The sequence below is a fragment of the Salvelinus alpinus genome, chromosome 9, assembly GCF_045679555.1.
Source record: "Salvelinus alpinus chromosome 9, SLU_Salpinus.1, whole genome shotgun sequence".
Classification (NCBI taxonomy): domain Eukaryota; kingdom Metazoa; phylum Chordata; class Actinopteri; order Salmoniformes; family Salmonidae; genus Salvelinus; species Salvelinus alpinus.
Genome location: NC_092094.1, coordinates 53608288 through 53621848, shown reverse-complemented (window position 1 = coordinate 53621848; position 13561 = coordinate 53608288). Strand labels below are relative to the sequence as shown.

Below are 13561 nucleotides of genomic sequence, written 5' to 3'. Positions count from 1 at the left end.
CATACAGTTCACAAAATAACACATAACACACTGTTTCCTCCACTAAACATTAATCACACAGACAACTTGCATCTTTATCTGCTGACAATGATAGCCACTCTGACCTGCAGTGGGAGGGGTCAGAGTCCAAATGTTTTTTCAGGCACTCTGATTGGTGGAAACCAGGAAGCTGTGATAGGATATTTTCTCCCCTTCTCAGTTGTCTAAGGGGACTGTGGGGAAAGTCACATGTACAGGCATTTTTTAAACTATTATTTTGTTTTACACCTTGGGTCCATTTAAATGGAGTATCAGCCTGCTCACTGACACCCACAGAACACAGCTGTGAAGAGTTTACACAAATATTAGCATCATATCCCATATTGCAGGACTTTGACACCACTGTGAAATGAGCCACATTAGCTCACCAGTAAACCTATGTGTATTGATCATTCATATTGCAATGTACAGGCTTACCAATGGATCTTGGGTCCATGAAATGGGGTATCAGCCTAACAAATTCTTATTTTCAATGACGGCCTAGGAACAGTGGGTTAACTGCCTTGTTCAGGGGCAGAACAAAATATTTTTACCATGTCAGCTCGGGGATTCGATCTTGCAACCTTTTGGTTACAAGTCCAACGCTCTAACCACTAGCCTACCTGCCACCATGTAGAGAAAAATAAATGAATATGTAGAGAAAATAAATGAATTTGTCAGTGTTTTTGTATTTTCCTGCTCGTATATTTATTTATGTGTGGATTTATTTATCTATTTATAGGTGCATTTATTTATTCAGTCATTTAATTCTAATTATGGCAGGTTTGGTCCTGCATATGTCAAACTACTATCCTGCATAGTAGAGAAGTTGACCTATTCTATTGGTCAGCTTGTCGAGAAAAGTAGCCTAGCCCAGTAAGGCTACATAAAAAAGATGTATTCGAAATATATTCAAACGTCAAGGTTTCAAACAATTAAGTAGTTTTTTCCAAAATTCGTAGCCACCAGCTCATTGCAAAATGGTGTGTGAAGCGCTGATAAAGCCTATCTTCCTGTTGCCGTTTTAGATGCTGCAGCAGCAGCTTCTCCCGAGCTCTGTGACAGGTTTCTCGCTCAGACTGTTTCTCTATGCTGTATGCATGTGAAAAATAAGATGCATAACGAATATACTGTAGCCTACACGCACCGATTGAATTCAAATAAATCATGCAAATTAACCTATAGACCGATAAGCATGACAATTTCCACAATATTCATTACAAGATGTAGTTGAGGTTTAGGGTTCAGTGAAAGATTTGTCCCAAATACAATGCTTTTAGTTTTTGAAATATTTAGGACTAACTTATTCCTTGCCACCCATTCTCAAACTAAATGCAGCTCTTTAAGTGTTGCAGTGATTTCACTCGCTGTGGTAGCTGATATGTATAGTGTTGAGTCATCCGCAAACATTGACACACTGGCTTTACTCAAGGCCAGCGGCATGTAAAGATTTTAAAAAGTAAGGGGCCTAGACAGCTACCCTGGGCAAGTCCTGATTCTACCTGGATTATGTTGGAAAGGTAAAGAACACTTTATTTGTTCTGTTAGACAGGTAACTCTTTATCCACAATATAGCAGGGGGTGTAAAGCCGTAACACAAGTTTTTTCATCAGCAGACTATGATCGATAATGTCAAAAGTCACACTGAAGTAATTTGTGTAAGTGCTGTGCTTGTTGAATGTCCTTCCCTATAAGTGTGCTGAAAGTCAATTCGTTTACAGTAAAATATCATTGTGTCTGGTCAAACGCAATTTTTTATTTTTTATTTTCTTATTTTAAACAGGCTGATTGGTTGGCTATTTGAGCCAGTAAAGGGGGCTTTACTATTCTAGGGTAGTGGAATTACTTTTTTGTCCCTCCAGGCCTGAGAGCACTCACTTTCTATTAGGCTTAGATTGAAGATGTGGCAATATCATCCTCTATTATCCTCAGTAATTTTCCATCCAAGTTGTCAGACCCTGGTGGCTTGTTGATAGAGAACACATTTTTTTTCACATCCTCCACACTCACTTTACGGAATTCAATAATACAATGCTTGTCTTTATACTTGGATGTGTAGTGGCAGCGTTTGTTGCTTGCATGTCATGCCTAAATTTGCTAATCTTGCCAATGAAAAAATCAGTGGCTTTTGTGATCAATGGGCCATCTGATTCAATCAATGATAGAGCTGAGTTTATCTTTTTGTAAAAAAAAATAATTTAAGGTGCTCCAAAGCTTTTTACTGTCATTCTTTATATAATTTATTTTTGTTTCATAGTATAGTTTATTTTTGTTTTTATTCTTTTTAGTCACATGGTTCTCAATGAGCAGTACGTTTGCCAATCGGTTGTGCAGCCATTATTTGCCATTCCTTTCGTCTCATCCCTTTCAACCATACATTTTTTTTAATTCATCATCAATCCACGGGGATTTAACCGTTTTTACAGTAATTTTCGTAATGGGTGCGTGCTTATTAGTAACTGGAATAAGCAATTTCATAAATGTGTCAAGTGCAGCGTCTGGTTGCTTCTCATTACACACCACAGACCAACAAATATTCTTTCCATCAACAACATAGGAATCACTACAAAACTTATTGTATGACCTCTCATACACAATATAAGGCCCAGTCTTTGGAACTTTGGTTTTCCTAGATATGGCTACTGTATCGTGATCACTACATTCGATGGATTTGGATGCCGCTTTAACCTCTCTTGGGTACGTGAGACGTTAGCGTCCCACCTCTTCAACAGCCAGTGAAACTGCTGGGCGCTAAATTCAAATACAGAAATACTCATTATAAAAATTCTGAAAACAAAACATATTTTACATAGGTTTAAAGATTAACTTCTTGTGAATCCAACCACGGTGTCAGATTTAAAAAATGCTTTACGGCGAAAGCATACCTTACGATTATTTGAGAACATAGCCCAGCAGACAAATCATTACAAACAGTAACCAGCCAAGTAGAAGTTACACAAGTCAGAAATAGAGATAAAATGAATCCCTTACCTTTGATGATCTTCATATGGTTGCACTCAGCAGACATTCATTTACTCAATGAATGTTCCTTTTGTTCGATAAAGTCTCTTTATATGCGTGTTTTCTTCAGTAATCCACAGGCTCAAACGCAGTCAAAACAGGCAGACAAATTCCAAATTGTATCCGTAAAGTTCATAGAAACATGTCAAACGATGTTTATATTCAATCCTCAGGTTGTTTTTAGCCTAAATAATCGATAATATTTCAACCGGACAATAACGTCGTCAATATAAAAGGTAAACAAGAAAGGCACTCTCTCGGTCTCGCGCATGAAAAAGCTCTGTGACACTTTAGGGTCCACTCATTCAGACTGCTCTTACTTCCTCATTTTTCAGAATACAAGCCTGAAACAATTTCTAAAGACTGTTGACAGCTAGTGGAAGGCATAGATACTGCAACTTGAGTGAGTCCTAAGTCAATGGATACTGTAATGGCATTGAATAGAAAACTACAAAACCAACAAAAAAAACTACCTCCTGAATGGATTTTTCTCAGGTTTTCGCCTGTTATACTCACAGACACTATTTTAACAGTTTTGGAAACTTTAGATTGTTTTCTATCCAAATCTACCAGTTATATGCATATCATATCTTCTGTGCCCGAGAAGCAGGCAGTTTAATTTGGGCATGCATTTCATCCAAAATTCCGAATGCTGCCCCCTACCCAAGAGAAGTTAAAGCAGAAACACCAGTGTCAACAGTGAAGAGGCGACTCCGGGATACTGGCCTTCAAGGCATAGTTCCTCTGTCTAGTGTCTGTTCTTTTGCCCATTTTTTATTTTTATTGGCCAGTCTGAGATATGGCTTTTTCTTTGCAACTCTGCCTAGAAGGCCAGTATCCCGGAGTTGCCTCTTCACTGTTGACGTTGAGACTGGTGTTTTGCGGGTACTATTTAATGAAGCTGCCAGTTGAGGACAGATGAGGCGTCTGTTTCTCAAAGTAGACACTAATGTACTTGTCCTCTTGCTCAGTTGTGCACCGGGGCCTCCCACTCCTCTTTCTATTCTGTTTAAAGCTAGTTTGCATTGTTCTTTGAAGGGAGTAGTACCCAGCGTTGTACGAGATCTTCAGTTTCTTGGCAATTTCTCACATGGAATAGCCTTAATTTCAAAGAACAAGAATAGACTGACGAGTTTCAGAAGAAAGTTCATTTTGAGCCTGTAATTGAACCCACAAATGCTGAAGCTCCAGATACTCAACTAGTCTAAAGAAGGCCAGTTTAATTGCTTCTTTAATCAGCACAACACTTTTCAGCTGTGCTAACATAGTTGCAAAAGGGTTTTCTAATGATCAATTAGCCTTTTAAAATTATAAACTTGGATTCGCTAACACAACGTGCCATTGGAACACAGGAGTGATGGTTGCTGACAATTCGATGTTATTTTAATGGACAGAAAATGTGCTTTTCTTTCAAAAACAAGGACATTTCTAAGTGATCCCAAACTTTTGAACGTTAGTGTACATTTGCTGAAGCATTATGACAACTCAGCGACAAAATGGTAGGGATTAACTGAGCTGGGCGTGGGTCATTGACAAGTCATTGTCTCAACACGGCCTTATAGTGCTGTGAAAGGATCCAGGAACCCAGATTATTTGGGTGGATCCCATCCTCCTTATAAAACAAGCTATTGTCAATAAATGTTACAATGATCGTGTAGCCAGTTATGGAGGGCTAAGAGTTTGCTGACATGTTCAATGCCACGATTTAGGGAGTGCACAGGGCCAAATATTATGGGGAGTTTGTAGGTGTCAAGTAGAGCCCCAATAAGTTCTTTAAATTCCATCTCTAGCTGTTCTGAGCTGCTCTTCATAAAGTCATTGAATCCCACATGAACAATGAAAGATGCAGGTTTAACACGTTTGGGAGCAGCTTATTGATGTCCTATACTCGTGTTCCTGGATAGCACAAGGTTTTTGCTCCAGGGACTGAGACATTTCTCTCCATTGTACTGCCCAATACAATGGCTGGAGAAATACGCCCATTCCTACCCCTCACACAATTAGTGGAACCTTTCACGGGCCCATGAGAAGCAGAATAGCATACGCCCGCATTTCACCATTGGCCTCATGGTAAAATCCCTGAGTGGTTTCCTTTCTCTCCGGCATCTGAGTTAGGAAGGACGCCTGTAACTTTGTAGACTGGGCGTATTGATTCACCATCCAAAGTGTAATTAATAACTTCACCATACTCAAAAAGGATATTCAGTGTTTGCTTTTTTTTTACCCATCTACCAATAGGTGCCCTTCTTTGCGAGGCATTGGAAAACCTTCCTGGTCTTTGTGGTTAAATCTGTTTGAAATTCACTGCTCGACTGAGGGAATCTTTGTGTGTGTGTGGGGTACAGAGATGTTAAAAACTATTATTTCACATAGTGAGTCCTTGCAACTTATTGTCAAGCAAATTATTTATCCTGAACTTATTTATGCTTTCCATAAAAAATGGTTTGAATACAATTATTTATATTTTTTGGAAAAACACAATTCCACTTTGACATTATGGGGTATTATTGTATGTAGGCCAGTGATTCAAAAATCTAAATTTAATCAATTTTAAATTCAGGGTGTAACACAACAAAATATGGAAAAAAGGAAAAGGGTGTGAATACTTTCTGACGGCACTGTAAGTTTTGCTACTGTTCAATTGTTGGGCATATTTTGAGTTCAATATCATTACATTTGAAAATGTTTGTCAATTCTTTACAGACAGCAATATATGCATTATGACTCCGTTATACAATCATACAATCAATTTGACTTTGGTAAAAACAATCTAACTACAAAACAACAAAATGGTAATCATTTACAGTTGAAGTCGGAAGTTTACATACACCTTAGCCAAATACATTTAATCTCAGTTTTTCACAATTACTGACATTTAATCCTAGTAAAAATTCCCTGTCTTAGGTCAGTTAGGATCACCGCTTTATTTTAAGAATGTGAAATGTCAGAATAATACTAGAGAGAATTATTTATTTCAGCTTTTATTTCTTTCATCACATTCCCATGGGGGTCAGAAGTTTACATACACTCAATTAGTATGTGGTAGCATTGCCTTTAAATTGTTTAACTTGGGTCAAATGTTTTGGGTAGACTTCCACAAGCTTTCCACAATAAGTTGGGTGAATTTTGGCCCATTCCTCCTGACAGAGCTGGTGTAACTGACTCAGGTATGTAGGCGTCCTTGCTCGCCTATGCTTTTTCACACATTTTCTATAGGATTGAGGTCAGGGCTTTGTGATGGCCACTCCAATACCTTGACTTTGTTGTCCTTAAGCCAATTTTCCACAACTTTGGAAGTATGCTTGGGGTCATTGTCCATTTGGAAGACCCATTTGCGACCAAGCTTTAACTTCCTGACTGATGTCTTGATATGTTGCTTCAATATATCCACATCATTTTCCTGCCTCATGATGCCATTTATTTTGTGAAGTGCACCATTCCCTCCTGCAGCAAAGCACCCCCACAACATGATGCTGCCACCCTCATGCTTCACGGTTGGGATGGTGTTCTTCGGCTTGCAAGCCTCCCCCTTTTTCCTCCAAACATAACGATGGTCATTATGGCTAAACAGTTAAATTTTTGTTTCATCAGACCAGAGGACATTTCTCCAAAAAGTACGATATTTGTCCTCATGTGCAGTTGCAAACCGTAGTCTGGCTTTTTTGTGGCGGTTTTGGAGCAGTGGCTTTTTCCTTGCTGAGCTGCCTTTCAGGTTATGTCGATATAGGACTCGTTTTACTGTGGATATAGATACTTTTGTACCTGTTTCCTCCAGCATCTTCACAAGGTCCTTTGCTGTTGTTCTGGGATTGATTTGCACTTTTCGGACTAAAGTACGTTCATCTCTAGGAGACCGAACACGTCTTTTTCCTGAGTGTTATGACGGCTGCGTGGTCCCATGATGTTTATACTTGCGTACTGTTGTTTGTACAGATGAACGTGGACCCTCAGGCGTTTGGAAATTGCTCCCAAGGATGAACCAGACTTGTGGAGGTCTACATTTTTTTCTTGAGGTTTTGTCTGATTTCTGTAGATTTTCCCATGATGTCAAGCAAAGAGGCACTGAGTTTGAAGGTAGGCCTTGAAATACATCCACAGGTACACCTCCAATTGACTCACATTATGTCAATTAGCCTATCAGAAGCTTCTAAAGCCATGACAGCATTTTCTGGAATTTTCCAAGCTGTTTAAAGGCACAGTCAACTTAGTGTATCTAAACTTCTGACCCACTGGAATTGTGATACAGTGAAATAATCTGTCTGTAAACAATTGTTGGAAAAAGTACTTGTGTCATGCACAAAGTAGATGTCCTAACAGACTTGCCAAAAGTTTGTTAACTCCTCTAGGGTATGTGGGACGGTAGCGTCCCACCTCGTTAACAGCCAGTGAAACTGCAGGGCGCCAAATTCAAAACAACAGAAATCCCATAATTTAAAATCCTCAAACATACAAGTATTTTACACCATTTTAAAGATACACTTTTATGCAGAGCGCCAAATTCAAATTCAAATTAATTACTATGAAAATTACTATAATATCAAACTTTCATTAAATCACACATGAAAGATACCAAATTAGAGCTACACTGGTTGTGAATCCAGCCAACATGTCAGAATTCAAATAGGCTTTTCGGCGAAAGCATACGATGCTATTATCTGAGGATAGCACCATTGTAAACAAAGAGAGATAAGCATATTTCAATCCTGCAGGCGCGACACAAAACACAGAAATAAAAATATAATTCATGCCTTACCTTTGACGAGCTTCTGTTGTTGGCACTCCAATATGTCCCATAAACATCACAAATGGTCCTTTTGTTCGATTAATTCTGTCGATATATATCCAAAATGTCAATTTATTTGGCGCGTTTGATCCAGAAAAACACTGCTTCCAAATTGCTCAAACGTGACTACAAAATATCTCAAAGGTTACCTGTAAACTTTGCCAAAAAAATGTAAAACTACTTTTGTAATACAACTTTTGGTATTTTTTTACGTTAATAATCGATAAAATTGAAGACGGGATGATCTGTGTTCAATACAGGATTAAAACCAACTAAAGCCAGCTTTCTACTCCCGCGCTTCTATCTAACAGGACACCTCGAGTGACTCGACTTCAAGATGGCCGTACTTCTTCATTACACAAAGGAATAACCTCAACCAATTTCTCAAGACTGTTGACATCCAGTGGAAGCCGTAGGAACTGCAAGCAGGTCGCTTAGAAATCTGGTTTCCCAATGAAAACTCATTGAAAAGAGAGTGACCTAAAAAAAAAGATCTGAATGGTTTGTCCTCGGGGTTTCGCCTGATAAATAAGTTATGTTATACTCACAGACATGATTCAAACAGTTTTAGAAACTTCAGAGTGTTTTCTATCCAAATCTACTAACAATATGCATATCTTATCTTCTGGGGATGAGTAGCTGGCAGTTGAATTTGGGTATGCTTTTCATCCAAACGTGAAAATGCTGCCCCCTACCCTAGAGAAGTTAACAAGACATTTGTGGAGTGGTCGAAAAACTATTTTTAATGACTCCAACCTAAGTGTATGTAAACTTCCAACTTCAACTGTATTTGAATGGTACGTTTCTATTGATAAACTGTGTAAATCAAGATGTAGCCTAGGTCTATTCAAAATCCAGGTGAATCCATATTATTCAATGTGTGTGTGTGTGTGTGTGTGTGTGTGTGTGTGTGTGTGTGTGTGTGTGTGTGTGTGTGTGTGTGTGTGTGTGTGTGTGTGTGTGTGTGTGTGTGTGTGTGTGTGTGTGTGTGTGTGTGTGTGTGTGCTTTTAGTTGAGTTTTTTTGTTGCCGATTTCATTAGGCTACAGATGACAAACAATACCTTCCATTTTGAACATATTTTATTGGCAACTGCTAGGAGAACATATTTTAATTTAGTGATCAACAACATTTGCATAGAAGAAGCAATTTCTTATTATATAGAAGTGTGCGCTGTCTCTAAGAAAGTAATGATGTCATTCGTGATGCAGAATGTGCCTATGGAATCCAGTGGAAACCAGATGGGAGACTAAGTTAATTTGTTTTTGGCAAGGGAGACAGAGTGAGTTAATGTTTTTGGTGAAAATCAGCTTAGGTATTAGCATATTTTGCGTTATGGTTAGCATATTATCACAAACAAAGTACTAGGGTAGTGTATTCAGCTGTACGGTAGCAAGGGAAGTTACCCTAAAATAAAAGCTCGAAGCTACTGGTTTCGTCTTGTATTCTAAACGTGTTCTACCCTGTATGGACATTTGTTTTGCTAACAGTAATAAACAGTTTCTACGTGCCGCGTCGCAGTATCTTAGTCTCACTCCTCATTCCTATCTTCATGCTGAGCTCCTCGTGTCTTATCTTTAGTTGTGTTAAGTATGAGAAATTAGGGCCTTACATTTGGGTAATTTAGCAGACGTTTCTATCCAGAGCAATTTACAGTAGTGACTGCATAATTTTTTTTGTACTGGTACCCCGTGGGAACCGAATCCACAACCCTGCCGTTGCAAGCGCCAGGCTCTACCAACTGAGCCACACAGGACCACGGAACTACTTCTATTGATTTTGCTGGCGTGATAAGACATCTTATTCAAGTAGTTCACTGTCAGTGTTTTTGACCAGGTCAAAATGTAAATATACACCACGTGGCAACACACTATTTTCACATAAAAACCTTTTAGATGCCGTCTTGGAAAATGTGCCAAGAGGAGTGCACCGAGGGTAAGCCTCCATGAGTGCAGTGAATTATCTCGTGATTTTGCAGCATTATGGCTGTCCGCTGCTTTCGCCAGAGTGGAATTCTTCTCTCAGCCCAGAGTTTACTCTGGTGGATAGCTCAAATAGCTGAATGCCTGGGCTGTCTGAGCAGAGAGGGGTGTGTTTTGTTAGGTGGAGGGTTAGCTCGCGACGTGTCGGTCGGCCGTGTTTTTGTTCAGGCTCTAGCTCCTGGGTTGCTGCTGCTGGGCTGTTTTGTAGCACCCCTGCCCCGCAGGACTCCAGTAAAAACACTCCACACATTGTTTTCCACAAGTCTGCCCCTCAGCCCCTCTGTCTCCACTCTACAGTGAACCAAAATCAAGGGAACAAAGCAAGGGGGGAATGCTTAGCTCAGTCTACCTACCTATCGTGTGTGTTATAGCCTCGATTCTGCCATAACCCTGTTGTGTCAGCAGTGAAAAGACTGAAGGCTTCGCTGAGTTGATTTAGTTGTTTTTCCTTTCGCCCTCCCCTTCAACCTTGGATGGTCTTCAGATGATTACGAGTTGTTTCCACAAATTCAGTTGGATGTTTCCAGGTTTAGGTGCTGATAGTTGCCAGCAATTGTCCTTGTCTCGAGAGTCTGAAGAGTGTTGTTGAAAGTGTGTTCTGTTTGCTCGCTGATGTTGTCCGTGTAGTAAGGCTCTGTGCCGTTATTCTGAATTAATGTGCTACTTATCTATTCACCTGACTCCCTATTGAGAGCACCGCTGTCTGTTACCTTGAAAACGCAATGGCTCTCATGGTTGATTCTGAGGAATGAACTGGTCATGAACATGCCTGAATCTTGGCTATTGCCCAGTTGAATGGTCAGGTGCAGCAAAGAATGACCTAAAAAAGCTGTAGCTGGCCCATAACAGCAGCACGTCTGACCCTCAAATGTACACAGAGGGCCAATGTCATTAAAATGCACGTCAGTCTCTCCTGGTTCAGATTGGAGGAGAGATCGACTGCATCAGTGCTGGTCTCTGTAAGAAGTATTGATGTGCTGACAGTACCAAATTCTCTATTCAGCCAGTTAACACACAGCTCCAAAAACCCATATATACCCCAAAAGACACGCAATCATTGTGTATTTATTATTACTTTATCACGTGTTTTACTTTTCTATTATTTCTTTCTCTCTGCATTGTTGAGAAGAGCCCTTAAGGAAGCATTTCACTGTTAGTCTACACCTGTTGTTTATTAAGCATGTGATTAATACCATTTTATTTAATTTGACAAACTAAACACACCCATCATTGTTTTTGTATTTTTTATTGATTTAAAAAAAAAAAAAAAAAGTTTTAAGTTGTAGTCTTGTTCTTCGGTCGTGGTGTTATTAGTTTGGATTTGTGTTGCTGTTCCTGTCCATTAGTGTTCTGCGTTTTGTCATTTTCTGTGTTTTGTGTGGACCCCAGGAAGAGTAGCTGCTGCTTCTTCTGCATCTCATTGCGATCTGAATAAAAAATCATGAATAGTTTTGATGGCCACGATTAAAGAGCTACTATTTTTATTTTTCACCTGGTAATTGAAGTGCACTTTCCATTCGCCATTCAAGTGCGTCGGCAACTAGGCAGGCTTCAGTGCATAACACACCACTTTGCAATGAGCTGGAGGCAGTAAGCATTTTTAAAGCACATACTTAATTGTTTCAAACCTTTACGCTTTACTACATATGAGGCGTGTCTTACCTTGCTTCAAATTAGCCTAGCCAAAATCCAACCAGACGTGCAGGCAATTATAAAGACTTCCATATGCCATTGAAACAAGTAGCCTATTTTTCTCATGTTCTATTGGTTTTCAAATCAACTTTTTTTCGTTGTCCAGTAGCCAAAGGCACAATCCTAGTCTATTAGTAACTCATGCTAATTGTTGCATCTTTAGATCTTCCCTCTCTACTTCATGAAACCGCTCGCATGTGCAGTGTGCTTTTGACAACGCTGTTTTCCCAATAATTGCATTATGTAACAAACATTTGCGTAGCCTACTGCCTTGTGCGTTCATTGCTGCACTTAACATTTGTAGAAATCATAGATTATCAACATTTTAAGCTAAATGTTTTGACCTGTTGCATCAGACTTATTGCTTTTTAAGTTGTTCGGATGTAGCGTAGGCCTAGCGGTTGTATGAATATCTTCCCACAATTGTCCCAGAGTCTGTTTGGAACAGGCTATTTCTTTCTCGCACAGAACGCCAAGCTGACCAATAGAATAGGAACCTTTTCTACTATGGGGGTATAGTAGATTGACATAGGCTCGTGATTTTGCAGTTTGTTAATCGTCTTGTTGGCTGAGGAAAAGTAAATGTGGACAGTTATTTTAACAAGTTCAAATTGCACATTTTGAGTTTCGTAAGAAGGACACACACCGTTCTATCCATGGCATCCTAATCAGGTTACGTACCCAATGCATATGGGTCCGGTCAATTTCTTAAACGTCGGCCTATGTTTACTGCAGGAAGGACGCAATGCACAGCTGTGTGGTGGGTATTGTGTTTCAGTTTTACCGCTGCCCTCGTGCTCGCCGAACACATTGGCTGTGGTGGCGAGAGCTTGTTCTCTCTCTCTCTCCACATTTCCCTCGGTTTCAGAAGGCCACTCTTTTAGACGACTGGGCTTGTTTGTTTGACTCCCACGCCCAGATCTGTTCTAGATCCCCCCCCCCCACCCCCCACAATGCCTTCTGCCTCCTGACAGATGGAGCGTAGAGTACCATTAATCAAGATGGCATACTGCAAAGCGTTTCGAAATCACTCCTTCTTAAAAAGCCTCCTTGTTTTCTGTTTGTATTGTGCTGAAGGTAGTAAATGGCATATGATATTGGCATTAAATAGAAGTATGGGGAGGAGGATACGCTGATTCCTTAGTTCAGAATGCCATTTTCTGTTTACAGATCTATGTACAGTCACTGCCATCAGGCCTATGTAGGGCGTACACATTATAGACGGGAGAGCATGTTGTCCGGGGGTCAGCGTAGTGTGCAGGCTTATGGGTCACAGTGGCGAGAGCTGCTAAGTTTATAGTCCTGTTGGATGGCGATACAGGAAAACCCTGTCAAGAGCTGTGGTTGTGCCTAGTGGAAATATTTAATATCGGGATCCATGCTGGCCACATAAACTCTGTTTTCCAACATCTGGTCGTCTCCTTGACCTTCAGTGTGCTGCTGGCTCTGGTTAGCCCCCCCCCCCCATTTCCCAAACATTTGTTAAGCATCAAAGGAGCTATCGTGGTGCGCAACCCGGGGGATTTACGTCTAGTGCTGCACTTACGCAGACATAACACTTGTTTACTGTTATGGTATGGACTTTACATAGTGGTTTTCTCAGGGCTCTGTCTTCCTCTTCGGAGCACTTGTTTTTGACAGGAAGATTAGTTATGACCACTTACATGATTAAAGCCAATGACCTTGGAATTGACCGTAATACGCTTTGTGTACTCCTGTCTCTTCGGTGTTTATGATAATGTAGTAGGCTTACTTCGTCCCCTAGGTAGTGTTCAGTGTGTCTTTCGGGCAGGGGGCAACCATTTCTGGAATCCCATCTGACCAAAGGATTGCGAGGGGCCGTCAGGGCTGTACCATGTGGACAAATAGGCTAGACCTGTACAGAATGCCGAAACATGGTGATGTTGATGACGTACACGTCCATGTTGCCATAGCGATTAAATGCACAATAACAAATTGCCTAGCCTTATAGGTGTTCGTGTCCCCCCCCCCCCCCCCAGATGAAAAAGTACTACACAAGTCCTTGGTCTGTTTCCTTCATCCAGTACAGGGCTTTGTACGGATTA

General features: G+C 40.3%; 1 protein-coding gene across 1 annotated transcript in view; it reads left to right on the top strand.

Moving 5' to 3' along the window:
* znf609a (zinc finger protein 609a) overlaps positions 1 to 13561 on the top strand; it is a 184580-nt gene that overhangs the window by 106935 nt on the left and 64084 nt on the right. The window lies entirely within an intron of this gene.